Source organism: Globicephala melas, chromosome 14, assembly GCF_963455315.2.
Source record: "Globicephala melas chromosome 14, mGloMel1.2, whole genome shotgun sequence".
Taxonomy (NCBI): domain Eukaryota; kingdom Metazoa; phylum Chordata; class Mammalia; order Artiodactyla; family Delphinidae; genus Globicephala; species Globicephala melas.
In genome coordinates this window covers 18900009-18922790 of record NC_083327.1, presented here as the reverse complement: position 1 = coordinate 18922790, position 22782 = coordinate 18900009, and the positions used below count along the sequence as shown (strand labels likewise).

Genomic DNA, 22782 nt, shown 5'->3' with positions numbered 1-22782 from the left:
TTCAGCCAGATGAACACCTCTCCAGTTAGCTGCTCTTATATCTTTAATGAGGAGGGGAAAGCAGCTGGGGAAGGAGGGGCAAAGATAATTGCAGGAGAACTATCTGAGAAGGAGACTGTGGGAGGTTTTCAGAGGATTGTGGTTGCAACTCAGGTTACAGAGTAAAATGCTCCTACTGTCTAGCTCTCCTATCTGACCACGAAGGTACTTTGTTCCAAATGGTCACTAGTTTTGCTCCTAATGAGTTGGAATAGGGTCAGGTTGGTGACAAGGTCAGATGGGGATTTGGAATCACTTGACATAGAATCCAGTTTATAAAAGAGAACTCCCTCCGCAAAGGATCGTATTTCTATCGCCGCTGGGTTCCGTCACTTGCAGAAGCACAACTCAGGTTATTCTTCCTCAGTCCCTTCATCAAAACCTCAGACACTACCCATGTTATTTTTTCAAATATGGGAACAAAATCATTCTATTCATGGAAGAAATCCCCCTCTAACTTATAAATTAAATCTGAAGAAAACTTCCCCCTTTCTCAGGAATGTTTATAAAGAAAAAAAAAATCATTTTTCATGACTGAGAAAAGCTTTCCTGTTGACTGGTTGATAAAGGGCTTTGGCCCAAAGGTCTGATTCGACCTAAAGAAAAACCATCACACTGGAACAGTCTGGGAAACGTTTCCATTTTCAGAGTATGGGTGAGAATAAACTTACACTTTTCCAGAAGAAATAATTTCTGCAAGTTAATCATATCCTTATGTTTCAAGATAGAATTTGGAGCCAAATTGGCAAAGAAACATGGCACAACTAACTTTTAAAATCCATAGTCTATCTTGTTTCCCTCTGCAATTGTTTAAAATTTAAACCAGCTTCCCTCAGATGTTTCTATGTGTTTCCCAAACTCATCCTTTCAATAATCAATGGCAATTATATTTGGTATAATATTTGTTGAAAAATTATATCATTTGTTGCAAAGACAATAATCAAAAGCTTTTGGTTATTTATTGAGTATGATCATCCCCACTATTTCTTCCGTTAGTTAAGACAGTCAAGAAAGAGTTGTCTTTAAAGCCATGAAGCAAAGCCTGGTTAGAACTTGGAGATTTTGATTCGTGCTGCCCCTTAAATTCCCCTGAGGTAAGTCATACAGGAAGAGCACGAAGCGTATTTCTTCCTGAACCCATTTCTCTCCACACACAAGAACATTTTAGGAAAAGGTCTCTTAAATCTATCAATAAACACCGATAAAATTCTGTGCAATTATACGTATTTTAAATGTTTCACTTTTACACCTATTACTTGAAATTTAAAAAATTAAGCTGCTAGCTGTCACCTTGATGAAACAAGTTTAATGCAGTCCTTTAAAAAAGAAATTGCAAAAGATGGTTTAAAAAGTAAATTAACAGAACTCTATAACATTATTAAACTCTATAACATTATTATTTAGCCTCTTGCTGAAGCTACGGTGAAAAGAAAAGGACATTATCATAAATCCCTGTTGGAAATGCATATTTTTAGAAAATCCAGAAGAATTTCTAAGCGACCCATAGCAACCGTTGGTGCTGCAGGCTAAGAAAACCCCCTTAAATACGTACAACCCACTTTAGCCTCAAACTCTTTTCTGCAGCTTGTTTTATGAACAGACTTCTTTAAATAACAAAAAATAGTATATATATTTTTTTAATTAAAAAAACACTACAATAAAAGTAACCTGTATTCCCAGCACCCAGAGAATTACTATTACACTGGTTACATATTAATGTATCTCTAATTTATTTTCTGTATACGCTTACTAAAATATGAAATGTATTCCATATAGTGTTTGTAACCTACTCTGTATCTTAGTGTACAGGACATACTTCCATATCACTAATATTATTTAATAAGTTATTAATTTTAAACTTTAATTATTTAATCTTCTGTTATTGGATCTTTGCATCATTTCCAAGTTTTTGTTATCTTAAACAATGCTGTAATCCTTCTTATCTTTAAGCCTTTGAACACATCCATAATTATTCCCTTAAGAATATGTCCTACAAATAGAATTTCTGGGTCAAAGATTAGTATATATTTTAAGACTTTTAATACATATTGCCAAAGTGCCTTCCAAAATCGATACAATTTATCCTCCCAGGATCTGTGAACAAATGTTTCCACCTCTCAGTCTTTAACAACCTCAAGTGTTATAATTTTTAATCATTCTTTGGCAATTAGGTTGGTAAAAATTGCATTCCTTTATGGGCTTAGCTTGAATGGCTTTAACTGAACCTTTTTTTTTTAAAGGAGCTTCAAATAAGTTAGTAATAGGTGATGTCAAAGAATGCAACCCAGTGTTTTCGTAATTCACAAGCCCTATGGTGCAAATTTCTCCATTGCACCTCCATTTAGCAGGCCCCATCACTGGTCTTAAAGAATGGCTTTTACCCCAAAACTAAACCAATAATCTATTAAAATTATATTATCATACGTATTTTTTAAAGATCTCCTAGAAATACTTTCACATATATTCTTGTATACCTTCTGTATTTTAGTATCATTCTAGGAAAGACCACCGGCTATACCACCAGTATAGCTTCTCTATTTTAGTATCATTCTAGGAATTCCCCACAATTCACTGGGCAAGCAGTGGAGGCATCCAGGGAAACCCAACTTTGTATGTGTTCTTACTGACTGAGAGCAAGCTGGGTCAACTCAAAGGCTCTGATTCAACTATTTTGACTGAATTTACCCATCACTTAAGGAAGTCACTTACTCTGAATAGAACTTTGACTAGTAATTTGTCAGAACAGAAATCACTTCATTTAAAATGGCTCAGTGATTTTCATACATAAACTTAGCCTCCACAAAATATTCAAGAAAGGAAAAATGGAATCATTTGGCCATGGAATGCAAGGGAGGAAACACATCTGTAATCAATGAACAAGTAATTGTTCAAGGCTTATTACCTGCAGAGCATGGTGCTAGAAGTATGAAAATTATGAAAGAAATATAGAAAAGTGTTTCTGTCCTCAAATTGTTTACAATCTGGTTGAGAATTCATGAATGATTACAAGAATTATCCTAGGAGCAATACAGGACAGTAAGTCCATCCATGCCAAATGACGCAGTACCGCGTATTTTACGGGAGTGAGCTCAATTCAGGGTTTTGGAAGGACAGAACTGTGATGGGAAGAGAAGACAGCAGTGGCTGAGAGCAGCCGTGCAGGAACTGGCCTCACTCCCGGCTGCCTGTGTTTGTTTCCTTTTTCTCCCTCAACCTGAATAGTCTTCTCCCTCTGAACAGATTACTAGCTTTGACTTTATCATTTATTTTAAAATTTTGTTTAGGGAAAAAAAAAAGACAAAATTAAAGGCAGATTATGAAACTGGGAAAAAGATTTGCCACATCTTTGACAAAGGGTTAATATTCTAAGAGCAATTACCAATCAGTAAGGTCAGACAAACACACCAACAGAAAAAACCAAACATGAGCTAAAGACCATAAGCAGGCAACAGTTAAAAGCGATACGGGGCTTCCCTGGTGGCACAGTGGTTGGGAGTCTGCCTGCCGATGCAGGGGAAGTGGGTTTGTGCCCCGGTCCGGGAAGATCCCACATGCCGCGGAGCGGCGGGGCCCGTGAGCCGTGGCCGCTGAGCCTGTGCGTCCGGAGCCTGTGCTCCGCAACGGGAGAGGCCACAACAGTGAGAGGCCCGCGTACCGCAAAAAAAAAAAAAAAAAAAAAAATTTACCAAAAAAATAGAAGAGATACGACTGGCCAATTACAATATGAAAAAATATTCTATTGACAAAGACAACTGAAATCTATGTACCATCCGGTAAGATTTGTGTGTGTACTAAAACATATACACAATAGTACATGCCTCACCACGTAAGACTGTTGAAGGATTTGCCACTGAAGGAAAATAAGCTGCCACCACTTTTGAAATGTGACAGACGTGGCCTTAAAAAGTGAATATTAATTTGCAAATATGCTATTCACTGGGCAAGGGCCCGTTTTCTGCTATGCCTTTGATGACCGATCAACATATTTAAAAGGTCTAACATATTAGACTTAAAAATAGAGAAATTTCTAATATTTAACAGAAGACTGAACTTTCCTAATCCGGAATTTGAAACTGACTTAGTGTGCGGGTTAGAGTATAAGCAGTAGTAGGTCTTTGAAGCTTAAAGTTTAATCCCTTTTAGATCATCAAGAACTTGAGTATGTTCATGTCTGTTTCTCATAAATGCACATTATAAACACTATCTGTCATCATCCCATGAAGTGTGGTACAGTTGATAGTTTTAGTGAGCAAGAAATCACTTTGGGGCAAAAGTCAGTTTTTAAGACTAGTGATGGGGTCTGCTAAATAGAGGTGCAATGGAGAAACATGCACCAGAGGGCTTATGAATTACGTAAACACTGAGCTGAATTCTTTGAGGCCACCTATTATTAACTTATTATTTGGAATTGCTCTTTTTCTTAAAAAAAAAAAAAAAAGGTAGTTCCTATTACCACCCAGTAAAAAATGTACTCTGCAATCTTTTCTTGTTTTGCATATGATTGGTAGCATACCTTTTAACTGCTGTAAGTAATAAAAAAAATATATGTGCAAGTTGGCTATAAGAAATGCCCAAGTTTCACCTAATAAAATTTTGGTATGCCTCAGTTTTGAAAGTAAATTTGATTTATTTGAGCCACCAGCCGTCCGATGACAGCCCTGTGTTTTTTATATGAGTCATGTCCCAAGGGGTCTAGAATATGCCAATGGTGTACCTTGGAATGGGTCCAGTGTCCGCAAACAGGTTTTCATTAGACTTTGATGCCAGTCACATTTGGAGCAGAGAGGCTGCTGAAAACCAGCTTTACTTTGGGATCACTTCTTTCTTTTAGAAAAAACAACAAAGATCTTTTTTAGCAAAGCTTTGTGCGTCCACATTGTAGGTGTATGGTAATATTTTAGAGAGCAGTAATCTGTTATTGCAGGTGGTCGGGCTTCAAGCACTTCCGTATTTTGAGAATAGATCAGACGAAGTGCAACAACTTTTATTGAAAAATTGCCGAATTTGAAAATTAGAAACACATTTTCTGTGGCTAAGATTAAGTTAGCATGTATTACAGTCACTTGGACTTTTCTGTAGCACTAAGGGGAATATAATTACATAGGTTATTCCACATGTCATGAGATTGGAACCTTAATCACAGTTAGAAACCTTTATCATGCTGATGTAGACCCTTACAGTTTAATCTCTAGTAATTGAGGGGCTTTTCTATTTTTTTTATTAAGAATATGGAGTATGCAAGTCAATGAGAAATAAAACAAACCCACCTTTTATTTTTATGCATCAGAAGCAAGTTTTATTCCTGATTTTTTTTAAAAATTGTGTATCCTTTCATGGTCTTAGAGAAGGTTATATGTGAGGATGGAGTCCAAGATTATCCTTTAAAATCTATTTTTTAGACATACATATATATCCATGAGAATATATGTATGTGTGTGTGTACATACATATATACAAAACATTTTTATGGAACTTAATTTAAAAATGAGATTTGGAGCCTTACTGCATCTACAAAATGTAAATGTATATTGTTTACCTCGTGGCAGTAAGGTCTAAGAGTTTTATCGAATGAAAATTGTTACCACCAGAATAACCAGATCAAAAGAAAAATGAAGGGACAAAAAAAAAAGAAAGCCCAAGAGAATCCCAGGGGGCCTAGGTCAACAGAAATATTGCCAAAGATTCAGAGCATAAACATGACATTAGCTGTTATCCAAGAATATAATTACATTGTCTTCTGACTTTGAAAATCTGTCCTGTGTCATTCTAAATGAGGAAGAAGTATTTTATTGCTCTTCCCGTGATACAGACTAGGGTACAGCATCTTTTTTGAAAGAAAAAGGCATTTTGAACCGCCCGGTTTGGATCAAAGTCAGTAATATCATAAACTACTTCAATCAACCAACCAAACAAGTACAGAATTGACCAGACTTTTCCCTATTTTATCAAATAAAATAGAAAGAAAACACTACAGAGTAAACTATTATATAATTAATGATCAATGATAAGAGGTAGGCTATTGGTTTTCAGTCATTTGTGCTTGGGTAACCCTTACATTTTTTTATTAGCTAGGAGCTCCCTTCTCTTATTCTTAGGTTGATATCTGAAAATGTTTATTATAGTTTTATATAGATACATCAGATACAATCTCCAGTGCACTGTAAATATCAACATTTTCACTCTTTTAAATGTTTTCAGTGAAATCTAAATAACATAGCTATTTGATACCCATTGTTTTCTATTTTTAGAATATGCAGATTGACTGCCAGTGGGCTCAAGGGTATTTCTGGGATAATGGAGATGGTCCCAAGTGGGAATGTGGGAATGCTGCACTACTGTATACATTTACTAAAAACCGTGCAGTTGCACTGTTACAAGCGGTACATTTTACGATATGCAAATTATACCTCAAAAAAGTTGTAAAAAATACACAAACAAGTTGGAAATTTTACATTGTTTCTTTCCCCCTCCTTTGACCTGTATTTCCATCCTACTTCCCCTGTAGAATCCCATCCTACTGGAGTATATTTTCAGGATTAAGTGTCTTCTGTTGAGGATCCGATATTTCTTTGCAACAAAAATGTGTATATAAATTTAAATATTTTTTTATTATATGACATAAGGCTCTAAATATTAAACCATGTATTCTATATTGGATTATTATTATAATTAGCACATGGCTGATCAAAAGCAACGTTAATATACACTCAATGTTTTATAAACGTAAAAATGAACATTTATTAGACATGCATCATTTAATGAAACACATGGAACTCTTTTTTTCATTTAGTTGTTCCTTTTCAATTAGTCATTGCCAAATTAGATTAAATTCAACATCAATTTTATTCCAAGGTTTTGGTTTTATAGATTTAAGCACCAAGAAACACTTTTTTGCATAAATCATGAGACGAAGAAGGAGCTTATGTAAACAATATGGCCATGGTTTTTTAAAAAAAATTTTCTTTCAGTATTATACATCTAGAGTGATCTAGTATTAAAATGCTTTAATGATCTAAACTCAATTAGTACCTGGAATTCATTCATTCACTCATTTATTAAGTCCCAGCTAGACCATGTGCTAGGCTTTGGGTGGCCTTATGGAACTCTTTTCAGCCCATACTCCAAAATCTAGACTACTCATCACACCGGACTACCCAGAACTCTGCTGCTGAAGTGATGCTGGATACAGGACACTAAACATATGCGCTGGTGTGAGGGGCAGCCACGAATACCCTTGGTGCCGTATCCTGCTTTGGGGGCCCTCCCTAGTCTGTATTTCCTATGCACCTACTCTACACATTACCTAAATTACCTAGATGGGATAAAAGATTGCAGACTGCTGACTGTAGCTGGCGTCAGCACTGTAAATTGTTTTCTAAGCATAAACAGATATAGACACAGTCTGTATCCAAGTTTATTCACCTCCAGTTGGTGAAATAAGCCACATCCAAAATATAAATTTCCCGGAAGAATTTCCTTTCAAATGCATTTCTGTCAGAAATAGTCCCCAAGTTGTTTGTGGCTACTGATCTTATATTTAGGGTGAACCATTCTTAGGTTAACCCAAAGGCTTTTCATTCCCTTTAGAAAAATGACAAAAATGAAAGGGACACCTTAAACCTCGAAGGAATGTGAGTCCAGGTTCCTCTGTATGCTGTACTCAACTTCCACTCTATAAGCTTGAGTTGCTTCTTCCCTAACTTCCGTTCTATCACTTGGCATCTTTGAACATAGCCTCCCTACATTAGGACCATCCCCTTGGCTGTTCTCTCCAGAATCCCCGCTCCAGCATCCAGCACTAGGTCACCCCATTTTCCTGATTCCACCCCCCGGCCAGGGTGCCCTCTGTCCTTCCCGTACCCTGAACCAGGGGTCCCCAAGCCCCGGCCTGCAGACGGGGTCACACAGCAGGAGGTGAGTGGCTGGCGACGGAGCCTGTTACATTGTTGTAGCCACCTTACATTGTTGCTCATTTTGAATCCCCGGCACTTAGGAAGGTTCTTGACACTGTGACTGTTGCTCAGTACATGTTTGTTGAATGAATGAGCAGACTAATAAGGCCCTAGTACTCACTATGTACCTAAAGAAGAAAAATAGCCTAACAGCAACCCTGGGTTCCAATTTTATTCCTTAGGATTCGCCAGTCATCGTGGGTCTATGACACTTAAAGTGAAGGATTTGGGGTTTTGTTTGTTTGCGTTTTTTTTGCCTTGCAGCAGCAATTGTGTATATGTGTGTGTGTGTATAAATATGTGTTTGTAGCCTTCACCGTCACCTACAAATCCTAGAGTTAAGTCTTATTTTTCTGCCTTTATTCTACCCCCTCACAATTTTCTATTCTCTTACCATATCCATTTGCTGCCACACACACACGGACACACACACACACACCCCTCAGGTCTCTCCTACGGGAGATAAAATACAGAAATATGGAAACATCAGGATCTCCACCCCGCCACTTTTCGGCGACTCATCCAGCCAACTCAAAGTGAGATTTGCCATTTTAATTGCCTCACCAGTAAGTCTCTTTTGGGGGTAGTTTGTGTGTTTGGGGTGTTGGACATTAAAAGTAGCAATGTTGGAAGTAGAAACTAAGCTGGATAAACATGAAGGACCCTCAGGGTCCTTGGGCATGTGGAGATCCTCTGGTGGAAAATGAATCGGCATGTCTAAAATTCCTGCTGATGTAGGGAAAGGGCTAAGTAATGACCCAGCTTATGAAATCAGCCTTCTGGGGCTGGCATAGAGTCATACACCAGGCCAATTAAATTCTTAGAGGAAAATATAATCGTGTCAACTTCAAATGTTGAGTTGAACTGTTCAACAGTGAGCTGTTCTTTTAACTGCCCAGCGTCTGAGCCCACCTCTTCCTATGTTATGCCAACAGCTAAGGGCAGCTCCAGGCTTAGGTGTCTGGGTGCTAGGAGTAATAAAGCCTTTTGCCCAGAATTTCAACAACCCAAAAGGCAAAACTGAAGTGATAGTGACGAGACAAATGAGAATTGGGGACTTAGAGTTGATTCGTGAATGGGTTAAGACTTTTGGGCTGGGATGAACGTATCTGCATGTGAGAACTACGTGATTTATGGCAAACAAGAGGGTGGTGGGTTACGGGCTGAACTGTCTCCCCCCAGATTTCATATGTTGAAGTCCTAACCCTGAGCACCTCAGAATGTGACTGCATTTAGAGATAGGGCCTTTCAGAGGTAATGAAGGTAAAACGAGGTCATTTGGTGGGCTCTCACCTGATATGACTGGCGTCTCCTTGTAAGAGGAGATTAAGACACAGACTTGTGCACACGTAGAGGAAAGACCACATGAGGACATGCAACAAATTTTAAAATTGCAAAGGGCTGATAAAGACACAATCATGCGATCGCGTGGCAGGACTCTCCCCAGTGATGTGCAGGGCAGGGCCCCGAGGCTCACGCTAGGTTAGCTGTGTGGTGAACTGCCTGTTTGAAATGATGGGAAGAGACTGGATACCTCAAGGGTTAGATTTTCGGTCTTCCCATCCTCTTGTTAGCTCCGTGACAGTAGATTTGTAGAGAGGGTTTCTTTCTCATGAGCCTCCACCAGGCTCTTACGTTTATGTTTTCAGTCCAGCCAAATAATCTTCTTGTACAAATGTGCCTCCTGGAAGAATCTTTGCAAATACCCTGCCCTGTGTGGTAATTAATCATGGTCAGTTACTCTTTTCAGCAGCATTTGATGGAGATCTCTGGACTTGGGCTTTCTGGGCCCTGTCAGCTGCAGGTGATAGAGCAAAGGGGTTGGGGGTAGGGTCCCTGGATGCAAAGGAAAGCTATTCTGCAGTTGCACTGAAAATTGGAGGATTTTGGTGAAATTTTTCAGTTTCAGAATTTGTTGGATCTCCAATCAGGCTGCCAGTGCTGAGGTCATTTGCATGACCCTTTTACCATTTTCAAAGGCAAAGCTTCCCTCTTGCTGAAGACAAAAACTCATAAAACGGTGCCAGAGAAATATGATTTTTTTCACACTCCACAAAGCTGTCAAAAACTAGGTTTGCTAGGTTTGCTTTTAATGTGTAAAACCTTTCACATGGCTCCAGGCACAACCCGGCATCTGGTGGCCAACCTGTTGGATTTCCTTCCAAAGGAAACAGTAGAAGCACTGTTGGAGAAGAGGATGGCATTGGCTTCAGCTGGAGCTGGAAGGGATGTTGCCCACCCTCAAAAGTGTGGAAGCACTGGCTTCTACAGGGACAACCTCTATTTTAGAAGTAGGTTTAAGAGCACACATGCATAGTGTGTGTGTGTATTTGTGTGTGTTTGTGTGTGGTATTTAGGCTCTAGCTGGGAACTCTGATCTGTGGCTCTACCTATTCATGGGAGGACAGATCCAGATGACCCAGAATGCTATCTTGGAAACAACTGAGGCCTTGAGTCAACTGCTCTGGATTCGAGTCCTGGCTGTGCTAGACCACAAGCTGTGACCATGGGCAAGTTACTTAACCTCTCCAAACTTCAGTTTCAACATTAGTATAATGGAGACAATAATTCATGAGCTCCTTGTGAGGTTATATTGGGATTGTGTATTTAGAAGTTTTAGTACGGTGCTTGCTAAAAGGGTGATGAATGTAATTAACATTCTTGTTACCTACCTGATAGGGTTATTGGGAGAGGGAGAGATGATGAAAATAAAACTCCAGGCACATCATGGGCCCTCAAGAAATGGCAGTTACTTTTAATTTCTATTAATAAATGCAATCATGTTCAGGAGTACTAGCTGTGATGTTTTCTCCCTAGGAGAGTCAGTTGGGCAGAGGTTGGCAGAGCCAGAATCTGGGGGAAAGGATTATGGAACGACTGGGGTCCCTGCATTTGATTATACTAAAAGTAGTTCATTGAGTACTGAGAGATATGCCATGGATTTCATCACTTGAATGTTAACCTTTTCAACATTTGAAACACTGAGTTTTGGAGAAAAGAGTTGGTGAATGGTCACAGGATGTGGAAAACAAAAGACATTTCATGGACACCAAAGGGTTTTTACGTACTTTGCTAAAAGGGATACAACCAGAAAAAACAAAAAACAAAAACCTAATGAGATTCAAACTGAATTTGTCACCTCTACTTTGCTTTAATCACACTAGGGATTTGTTGCATGCACTTGGCTAGCTGTGTGTTCTTAACTGTGGAGCCCAGTCACAGACTGTCTGTCTAAGGGAACTCCAGCAATCCTACCCCATCTGCACCTTGGGCTCCGGGTGCAGACTCATCATCTAGGGATTGTGTTCATATGCTTTCTTAGTTTTGGTAAAGTTTTACTGAAAGTCAAATCCAAGTTGCACATATAGAATGTAAGAGTAGCTCTGGGGTACAAATATTTATAAAAATAGAACTTATCTATTATAGAGTTAATTTGTTTCCCAGCCAATTTATTTTTCTTTAGGAAAAAAACCCCACACTTTATAAGACTGGAGTATTTTGAGTTTTGAAAAAAAAATTTAGTAAAGGATGAACATATAAAGCCCCCTATAATCTCTAGAGAGGTGAGGCAGGAAACACCAGCTTGAAACTTACAAAAACGGTAATGACCAAATCTCCTAAGAAAGTAATCTTATAACATTTTATGGTCATCAGTCCATTTTACACATGAGTAAACAGTGATAAAATGAGGTGATATATAAGCAAGTTTGGAACCAGCTGTGCCTTTTATGACTATATAGATGCCCTAACTCTTTATAGAACAGGAGTTAATTTCTTTAGTTGAGGGTGACAATCACTACATTTATTCATGTAATTCTCTTGCAAGGGAATAATCCTGTGTTAATTAGCGAGTTAACACATGTATTGTTTATATTTTTATTTTTTGTATATTATGATGTTTTGACACCTGAAAAACCTGGCTGGGGAGAGACTTCCCTTCTGGGGCTAGCCTCAATTCTTAGAAATAGCTAAGCGCCCAGCTGGGAGCGCGCACTTCACATACAAACTAACCAATCCAGAGCTGCACCTCCTTTATGTGGCCCAAGCACCCTTGGAGGCAATATTCCTCTGCCTTTATCATCCCAGGGTTAGGTGCCAGGCAACCAGGGACCATGCCCATCGCTTAGGGTCTGCCAAAATAATTCGAACTAGCCAATCCTAAACTGATTGCCTTGTCCTTCTCAAAGAAACTCCCCTCACCTCGGTCCATGTAACCTCCTGACGACACTGGTGCTTCCACATGTGCTGCTGTCTGGCCTGCCTCCTGTCTCTAGGGCCTGTGAGTATAATACATTTTGTTTTCCTGACCCTCTCCTTGTTTCCTCTCATGGCCACACGTGAATGACCATCACCCAAAAGAACACATAACTATATGTGGCAATATGGGTGACATCAGGTTTCTGCTACTAGATGCCATGCTACCCTTTCCAGATGGGCAGAAGAACAAGCGTAGAGCCAGGCCACTGGAATTGAGAACACATCTGAACAGAGCTGAGCACGCTTTTGCCCTCCTTGCCCCCACATGGTTCCCAGTTTCCCTCTCTTTGTCAGTCCTTTAAGCCTACTTTCAGCTTAATGGTTCTTGTACATTTCTTGCTCAGACCTGGCTACTCACCTGCTGACATGTGGTTCTTGACCCTTGACCTCTTCTTCCTCTACCTGAACCCAAGGGTAATGCTGCCCAGTTCCTCTCCAACCACCCCTATCCCTCTCACCTGGCAGCTCACTTTAGTCCATGCCACACTACATCCTACTTGCTGAGCCCCTCGCCCAACACACACACGCTCACACATACAGTAAGAGGTGACATTTGCCATAGCTACCTAAAATAGGCAGTTAGTTCAAAACACTAAATAAATAGAAGTTTAATTAGTAAATGTGTTAATACTTTCTCCTATTTTAAGATATTTAGGAGTTATGTAAATTCACCTCAAATTATGTATGCATGCGAGTACACTGCCTGTTACACTGTAGGAATATAATTACCATGTCACTAATTAACAAATAAAAGAAAGCTGTTTTCTATTACTGAAAAAATGGTTTAAAGAATTTCTCCCTGTTGACACTAACCGATATTTACTGCTGTCTCCGTTTTAGTGAATAAAAATTTCATTTATCTGTTTCTGTACGATCGCTGTGCTAAAGTAAGCAAATCAGTAGCACTATGTTCTCTTCAAGCTAAACAAGCCCCTTGAAATATTTTTTTAGACCATTAAATAGTTTGCTAAATATTTACTTAGGAGTGGTATAAAGACCAACTTAAACCTGGATGAAATAAGCACAAACAGAATTAATAAGCAAGTCTTGTGATACTGTTTGCTGAATCTTATATATGACACAAAGATAAACTTGGATCAAAAAAACACAAATAGAAATAATAAGCAAAAGTTGCAATATATATTCGCATACACAAACCTGCAAACAGTTTTTAAAAACACCCTTGGGTGGCATTCACCACTACCCGTTTACCCTCCAAAGGAAACTCACCTTCTCACGCCCTCCTACGAGTAGTAAGTGGTGACGTCTCATATCTATGAAAACCTCACTACGTTCCAGACGCTGTTCTGGGTGTGATACATGTGTTACTTAATCCTCCAAACTACATGCAGTAGGCGAGAAAAGTAACTCACCCCAAATCCCTAACAAGTGGTCAGTGACGAATCCAACCCATTCTTCCTCCAGGGCCTCCGGAGTCAAAGCCCCTGTGCTCCACCACCGCCCCATCTCACCAGAGATCAGAATCCCTCCACGGAGACGAACTGGAGAGAGGCCGCAGAAAACGTTGCGGGACCACCATCTAACTTCACTCCTTCCCTCAGCCCCAGTGAAAACACCAGTGAAAGCGATTTCTTTTAAAGACAAATTCAGACAGACGGGAAAACAGGAGGTGAGATGGCGGCAACAACATTTAGAAAGCTGGAAAAGCTGAAGGATGAGGAAGGACTAAGTAGCTCATCCAAGAAAACTGGGTCCTAAGCTCCCAGCGGGGAGCCTAATTGTAACTAATTAACACCCTCCCCCAGCCCCCATCACCACCCCGCCAATGGACCAAAGTCCAATTCTCAGGAATCAGTGGAGCCAGGAATCTCTGGCCTGGGAGTGAGGGAGAGAGTGTGGGGGAAATCCTTGAGCAACAGACTCTTGGATCCCACGCCGCCCCAGAACGTGTCCTCCCACCCTCCATTTCCCTAAACCTGTAAGCGTTCCTCCTGTGCTTGGTAGTTTACCAGTGAAACCGTCTGAGTTCGGCGTTTTAAAGATTTAATTACAATTTTAATTCCTTTAATAAGTACCACTTCATGCTCATGAGAATGGTTAAAATATTTTTAAAAGACTGGCAAAACCAAATATTGCTGAGGGTATTGTATAACCAGAACTCCCATCTGCGGCTGGTGGAGACGTAAAGTAGCATGACCACTTTGGAGAAGGACTGGAAGGTTACATTTCCGTTTATCCTGTCACCTACCAACTTCGCTCCTAGGCGTTTATTCAGTACACTGTGTCTCTTTCCGTACCTGCTGCCTGTTTTACTGGGCACAGGCATATGTAACCGTTTGCAATCACGGTTTCAAAAGATTGTTTCTGTTAACACTTTATTTCTGGCACAGTTAGCATATACGCTTGATAATGTTTCAGTCTCTTGCACTTGCCTTAAAGACATTTGAAGGATGAAATTATCCTTGCCCTCCTTTTCTTCAAAGCCAATTTGTTTAGTATGAAGTTATAACACAAACAAACCACACTTAAGCATTTGCCACACTGATCAATGTTTTGAGTATTCTACATAATTCCACTTAATCCTCACAAAAATTATTGGAAGGGACTGTTATTATAATATAAAATCAAGGCCCCATTTATAAATATTTTACAAAAATGAAAGAGTGAAAGAAACACCGTAAGTGTAGGAGCCAGGATTTGCAATCAGCCATCCTACCCCAAAACCTTCCTTACGCTGCTATGTGCCATCCCCCTAACCGCCCTCTCAGCAACTTGGAATCACTGATCAACAAGACTTGACAGCATTTAGTTGTGCACATGCAGGTGTGTGTGTGTGTGTGAGAGACAGAGAGACAGAGACAGAGACAGAGACAGAGACAGAGAGAGACAGAGGGAGAGAGAGACAAGAAATGAGCATAGATGGTAAGAATTTTTGTTGGGGGTGGGTAGAAGATTGTAAACAAGGGGAAATTTTCTTTTAAATGTCACTTGCTAAAATGCAAAACGAAAATGTCATTTTTGAACATCTAGTTCATGGTCTGAGGCTGTTAGAAATTTTAAATGGATGAACAAACAAAGGCTGAGTTCTAAGAATGGGAAAAAAGTTGAATAAAGTTAGCATCAGATAACAGTAAATTTCTAGGCTGAAAATTTCTTCTCTCATTTAAGGAAGAAAGTTAGAGACCCATTAGACATAGAAAATGAGACTTTATGTAGTAAGAATGTTGCAAGGAAAATTATTGCTTGTCTAAAAATAATGACTCCTTAAATGAAGAGGAATGATCACAAGACAGATATTAGCAACTCACTAAATGTATCTAACATAATATGAGCAATTTTTTTTCTGTAATTCAGTTTCTGATAGGTATAAGATTGTTGCATGGAATGAGACTTAACCAAGACGTACAAGCAGAGTATTATATATAATAACCTTACATATAATAAATACTATTAATTTATTGTATCATGTAATAATAATGATATAAAAGGGCACAACAGGAAAACCTGAGTTTATTTTATTTTCTAAAATGGTAGTAAATGGTAGATTAACCGAACCAGGTAGATTGAGCACTTCAAATTGGAACAATGTTATAGAAATAATGTTTCTCAGTTTTTGATCTCTCTTTGAGTTGTTTTGAACTATTGCACCATGCTGCTTCTAGATGAGGATTTCTGAAACCATGAGTATGCAGGATTAGTCCTGGACAACAGCAAATACAGTCAAGGAACCGAGAGGTAGGATTGGAAGAAGAAGAAGCGGGTGTTGGCTAGCCAAAGTCAATATTGAAAAGTCATGAGGACATGTTAGAGCTAAGCTAGAAAAGTGGAGGATGCAAGCACTGCAAGTAGTTTCCAGAGCAATCCACGTGTCTTTATAATGGTTGAAAATATACATATTTGCTTTTGCCACATGGCATCTTAAATATTCTCTTACTTGACCCATGGTAGAGTTGTTGAGACATTTAACTTTCTGAAATTCATCAGTATCATTTATGTTGAAAAAGTAATCATGTTCTGCATACATTCCTAATTAGACAACTAGGACTGAGCTAGAAATATCAGCATGAGAAAAATTAACTGTATTAAACCTACAGCCATACTTAATGGTGAAGTAGTAGTGTGCCTCCAAAGTCACACTCCGAGAATCTCCAAACAGATAAGATCCTGCTCACTATTACTATTAGTACAACTGGTTTTCAGGTTTTGGTTAACAAAGTAAGACGATACAGAGAAACATCACGCATGCCTAAAGAGAAGAGAAAAATTATTATGTGGATGTGAGATTCTTTCAGAACTAAAAAGACACAACTAAAAATTCTTAAAATAAGAAAGACACTTCAGCATGATGATGAAGTTCAAGATAAATATCCAAAATAACTTTTCTTTATATAAACAATAGCCAGTTAGAGAATTCCAGTCACAATAGTAAAACCTAAAACATAAAATAACTAGACAAAATACTAACAAGAAAGTGTGACTTTTGTTTGAAGTGAGCCACAGAAGTAACTTTTCTGAAGTAAACCATAACAGTAATTCAAAAGATATGCAAGAAGAGAAAGAAATGTCATGTTTCTGAATGACACTAAATATTAAAGATAAATTACTCATTTACTAATCAAAATTTATTTTTTAAATTTTAGCTTATTGAAATGATTCTAACACTGAACTAGCTCATAAAAGTGGAGGTATGAGAATGGCTTATAAAATCTAGAACAAAGGAAATATTGAAGTCAGACTCACACTACCACAGAATAAAATGTAACATGGAACTCTGGTGATTAAAACCACATGGTATTGGCAAAGAATTGACAGATCAATGAGACGGAATGGATAACTTTAAAACAGACTCTAGTATGTAGAAGACATATTAGGTAATAAAGGAAATGTCACAAACTGATGGGGAAGGCTTTTTCATCTAACAAACAAGATTGAGAACACTAACAAACTTCAGAGAAAAGCAAGATCCTCAGAGAAAAAGAAACACAAACGGTGAATAAACACATAAAAATGCTCAATCTTGCTAGTAATTCAGGAGATGCAAATTAAGACCACATTGATTTATCTTTTATACTCACTAGATTGGCCAAAGTTAGCCAAGATACCGAAATTGGAGAAAAGGTAGATCAAGGCAAAATCTTACATGTTGATGGTAAGAATACAAATTGGTACAGTCATACTGAAATTCGCATTATCTTTTAAACTTAAGGCTCACATCCCCTACAACCTAGCAATTTTAATTCTATATGTACACTTCACAGAAATTCTTGCATATGTGCACTAGTAGACTTGTACAAAATGTTCTTAGAAGCATTGTTCGTATTAGCAAAAAAAAAAAAAACCCAGAACAACAAAAAGAACAGTAAACAAACAAAATATTCATTGACAATGGAATAAAAATTACACTGGGGTATATTCACACAATGAAATAATATACACCGGTAAAAATAAATGGACAGAATGATAAATGACTACTAAAACAAACTATTGAGAAAAAAAGGAGGTCACAGAATACTGCATGCAGGATGATAATATTTTTATAGAATTCCAAAACCAGCAAAAGGAAATTACATATTATCTAGGAGATCATATGTATGATGAAACTATTGTTTTAAGCACAGTCACGATAAGTCAAACACACAGAATAGAAGAGAGTTTCTCAACCTTGGCACTACTGGCAATGGAAGCAGATAACCCTTGGTGGCGGGAGACTGTCCTATGCATTATTGGATGTTTAGCAGCATCCCTGGTCCCTATCCACTAGAGGCCAGTTGCAACCTCCATCCCAGTTGTGACCACCAAAAATGTGTCCAGACATTGTGGAATGTCCCACAGGAGATAAAGCTGCCCCCAAATGAGAATCCCTGGAATAGAGGTTGCCTCTGGGTTGGGACTAGAGAGCAAAGCAGGGAGACTGTAGAGGAGGAACCCAAGGGAAGGTGCAAGTTACTGATAATGTGCTAGTTCCTAGTTTGAGTTGTAACTCAGGGGTGTCATTTTATAACTGTGCCTCGTGGCTTATACGTTTTTTGTATATATCAGATAGTACATGATTTTCAAATTAACTATATATGGTAATACACAGTGAAAATGCCAGAATAAAATATCCCCACATTAGCAGTATATATTATAGGTGAAGATTATTGATGGTTTCTAGCTTCTTCTCTGTATCATGTTTTCAAAAGGAAAAAGGAACATGTATTAGTTGTACAAAAATTGTTTTAAAAACCTTTACACACGAGATGACATGACACTGCTTAATTATCAAGGTAGAGTGTGACACAAGCAGAATCCTTTCAGAACTCTTGAAAAAGTTCATTCCTTATTTGTTGTTTATATTTATTGTACATTTAATTTTGAGAAACAGCATTTGATCTGGCATGATATGGGTTCTTCCCTTGATTGTCTGTGTCTCAGAGAATGCTTATGAATCTAGTATGTATCCAGCTTTATTTTTGTAAAGGATAATAAGAAAAAGGATTTGAAATTATTTAAGGGTTTGCTGTATTCGAAACTGCTGGCTTGGGTAGTCCCAGGCCTGTGATAAACCCTGGCGTTTGTTTAATCTGTTCTCTACTGGCAGCTGACGCACAGCATGCTCTGCTCTTTATATTTCTAATTTTTGTGACCCCTTTGATCAAAATCTGATGATGTAAAAAACAAAACAATAGGATCAGTGGCAGTGGCAGCTAAATGAGTTCAAGAAGTTGTTTAAAGCATTGTCACAGTTGAGAAAATCATTCCTTTCCTTCGAACTAGATCCAAATTCTGGATGTTAAAGGAGAGAGAATTAAAGATTATTTTATTTATTCCTGGTGCGAACGGGCTGCTGTAGCCCCACTGATAAATATCCAATATGAACGCCATGGAGCCCCCAATTCAGAGGTCGTCTTAGCCAACATGTACTGGAATTTCTCCCTGTATCACAGGGAAGGAGACACTTAATCTTTCTCCGTTTATGGGATGCATAACTAGATATTTTTATGGTATAAGCATATGCCACCTGTCACTATTTAACCTTTGTTTTTAAAAGAAGTCTGAGCAACAGAAACCCTGGATTTGATACGAACACTTCTTGTATAATCTAGAAAAAATCACGTCAACTCTCTGAAATTTAGTTTCCTCAACCATGAAGTGAGAGTAACCAGAACCCTTGACCATTTTACCTTACAGGTAGTTGAGAGAATTGCTTAAGGGTCTGTCTGAGAAAAGTGTTTTGGGAACTATTTGCCTCTGTTTACCTATACCTGTATGTAAGAGTGTACCTATAGCTCTACAGAGATGTAGTGTGTAATAATTAAATTCATGGGCTCATTATGATCAGAATGTTTCCACTCTGAGGCAAGCTATTCATTTTCATGGGGGTCACAAAGGGCAAGTGAAACAGTTTGTGGAGTGTGTGTTTGCTTGTTTGTTTTGTAGGTGGCCCCATTTATACAGCTCACAACTCCTGTCTCTTTTCCCAACGGTCAAGCATTCTGAACACCAGCCCCATGGCTTGGAACACTCTTGCTTAAGCTAAAGGCCAGTGTCTGGGCACTCATCTCAAAAACTCCACGCACAGATTTGTCTAACTCAGATGTTCTCAGCCAGGGCCAGTTTTGCTCCCCTTGTTCCAGGGACAAATAACAATGTCTGGAGATATTTTTGGTTGTTACAAGTCAGGTGGAGGCACTACTGTCATCTAGTGGGAAGAGGCCAGGGATGCTGCTAAACATCCTGTGATGCACAGGACAGCCATTCTCCCCCAACAATAAAGAATTATCTAGCCCTGGATGTCAATAATACCAAGACTGAGAAACCCGCATCTAAGTAAACAGTGGACAATTGAGAAATGGTCCAAGTGCTCGTGCACCCAGAGTAACTAACTGATTTGAAAGGACTTCAAATGGTCCTACTTGCTTTGGCTCACTTACATTATTGTATCAAGAGGTTTGAATACGTGTGTGTCCGTCTCTCTCTTTACAATTCATTAGACAGCCTCTGGGGAATTGAGCCAACTGAATACCTTGATATTGGATTCAAATGCAGTCAAGTAGAATTCTTCTTGGTCTAATCAGTATCTCTGATTTTCTCTACATTGGGTCTCTGCAATTGGTTCCTCTCTTTGGAACCAATTCTGGGTCATTTGCTCTGAGTTTAGGTAGAGAAGCTCCTACTTAGCATTGAACGATTCTACTATATCTTAAAGACATTCAATCAGGCACGTCCTCCATTATATTGGAAGGAATTCTAGTCAGCCAGAGGGCAGGAAACAAAGCAGCGAGTAAGGGATGGCAGATGGTTTTCCAGGCAAACGAGGAGGCAGCTGCAATGCTGACTGGCAAGAGCAAACAGTCGGGAGCCTGGGGACACCTCTATCAGTTTAACACCGTAGACAAGAACCCTGGAGGATTATCACTTCTCAGTATATTTGGATAAAAATGTCTCCCTGCAATCATCAACACACAATATAGAATAATAAAACCGTTAACTGGGTCAAAGTTATACAGCCAATAAGACACTATCCAAAGTATCCTTCATTGTATTCTTATTTATCATTACATGCTAATGTTTTTATTAAGCTGGTAATATAGTACTACAAATTGACCTGTTGGAAATGTTGTTACATATTTTTTAATAGCTCTCTTAGATTCCACTGGAATTTGGGAAACAATTTTGAAGAAATGCTTCCAAAGAGAAATCATTACTGAGTCTCATATGATGAGACTCATATAATATGAGACTCATATAATATGAGACTCATATAATATGTTTTTTGCCTTTTTCTTTTCTATCTCCTAGACATTGACAGTGTGACTAATGTGTTTGGTGGTATGAGAAATCCACAAGGCAATGACATCACAATATGTAATTTTTCCCTTGTGTATTGGGGAAAGTCATAGTTCTCTTGTACACTTAAAGAATCAAAAGGCCTAACTTGAAATTGAAATAGTATCCAAAATAAACAAGTTGTAATGTTCTCTTTCTCCCTAAACCCAACCTTTTCCCCTGTAGTTTTAAAGTTTGGAATTAGGCTGTCATAATAGTCTTTCATTTTTAATTAGTCAATGATTTAAAAAAGAAAGAATGAAAGAAGAACTTTGCTGTGCATTAAAATCATTGATGTGTAGTTTTCTTTGGGTTCTGGTGTTTGAAGTGCCTTACACTGATTTTTTTGTTGCCAGCAACTGAAATACCTACTAATGCTTTCTGGCTCTAAAAGAATTGCACATCATTGGCTACATATGTTTACCATTATCCACAGAACTGTCAGACCCTTTATTCCAGTGGAGGCATGCATGGAAATAGGCCAGAACGCGAGGGAACACAGTTCCGGTAGTGAAATTAGCAACTGGACAACATTCCCAGGGAAGTGGCTGAGTTCAGTTCTGGCAGAAGTCCCATTGCTGCTGGTACAAAAGAAAAAAAAAAAAGGAAAGAAAGAAAAGAAAAAGAAATAACAAAGGATAAAATTTATCTAGGGAATCAAAAGGAGGTAAATGCATGTGACTTGCACAACCTATCAAAAAATAACCCTGATCATTCTTTCCATTTATTCTAAAGTTTTGGTTATTGGGTGACTTCTGATTCTGAAATGGCACATGCTTTTACGAACCTGGATTATGAATGAAGATTGAACACTTAAGACTGTCAACCTTTTGAACTTTGAAGAGAATTTTAAGAGTTTATCCCACTGTTATGGTCACAGGGTTTGAAAGCCATCATTATGGTTGAATTCAATTGTAGCCATTATTATTATTATTATTATTATTATTACTTTTTTTTTTTTTTTTTTGCGGTACACGGGCCTCTCACTGTTGTGGCCTCTCCCGTTGCGGAGCACAGGCTCCGGATGCGCAGGCTCAGCAGCCATGGCTCACGGACCTAGCCGCTCCACGGCATGTGGGATCTTCCCGGACCAGGGCACAAACCCGTGTCCCCTGCATCGGCAGGCAGACTCTCAACCACTGCACCACCAGGGAAGCCCCATTATTTTTATTTCCACCACATTGTATCAATTCACCAAACTAAATATGGTGAAATGGAAAAAAAAAATCTATTTTTTCAGTGTAATCTGCAAAATTTTGGTAGAAGTAACTTAAAACATGGATAATCATTAGATGAGATGTTACCAATTTACTGTTTTTATTTCATGTTCAATTAGGTTGCTAGGTAACATGAGTGTATTTGTAAAATATTGCTGAAAATTCAAAATATCAAGGAGGGCATTTTAACATCACAAAACTTGCTAGGGACCAGGCAAAATCTAAAATTATACAAATCTGTATAACCATAAAACAAAATATATCTTGGCCTTTCGGATTCAACTAACAATACTATGTGTTTATCATTGTATATTTATTATTCCCTTTATGCTTAACAACAATTGCTGAAATCAGCTTTATTATCCCTTAAAAGGCAAGGAAATTGAGACATGAAAACTCACATAAGAATTCTTTGTAGAACTAGAATTTGAACCCAGATCTGCCTGACGCTAAACACACATTGTGGGCTCACTAAATTCATTTCCTCTTCTTCCTGGACCCCTTGTAGTCGCTTGTAGTTAGATTTGGTCATGTGACCAAGTTCCACA

The 22782-nt window shown here is 38.5% G+C and overlaps 1 long non-coding RNA gene across 6 annotated transcripts in view; it reads right to left on the bottom strand.

Annotated features, from left to right (window-relative positions):
* The window catches only part of LOC132593335 (uncharacterized), a 147805-nt gene that overhangs the window by 53557 nt on the left and 71466 nt on the right, over positions 1-22782 (bottom strand). Inside the window, exon 3 of one of the 6 annotated variants that reach the window (XR_009558638.1) lies at positions 4754-4863. The exons of the other annotated variants lie outside the window; for them this stretch is intronic. This is a non-coding gene — a long non-coding RNA (uncharacterized lncRNA). The remainder of the gene's footprint in view (positions 1-4753; positions 4864-22782) is intronic. 6 annotated transcript variants of the gene reach the window in all.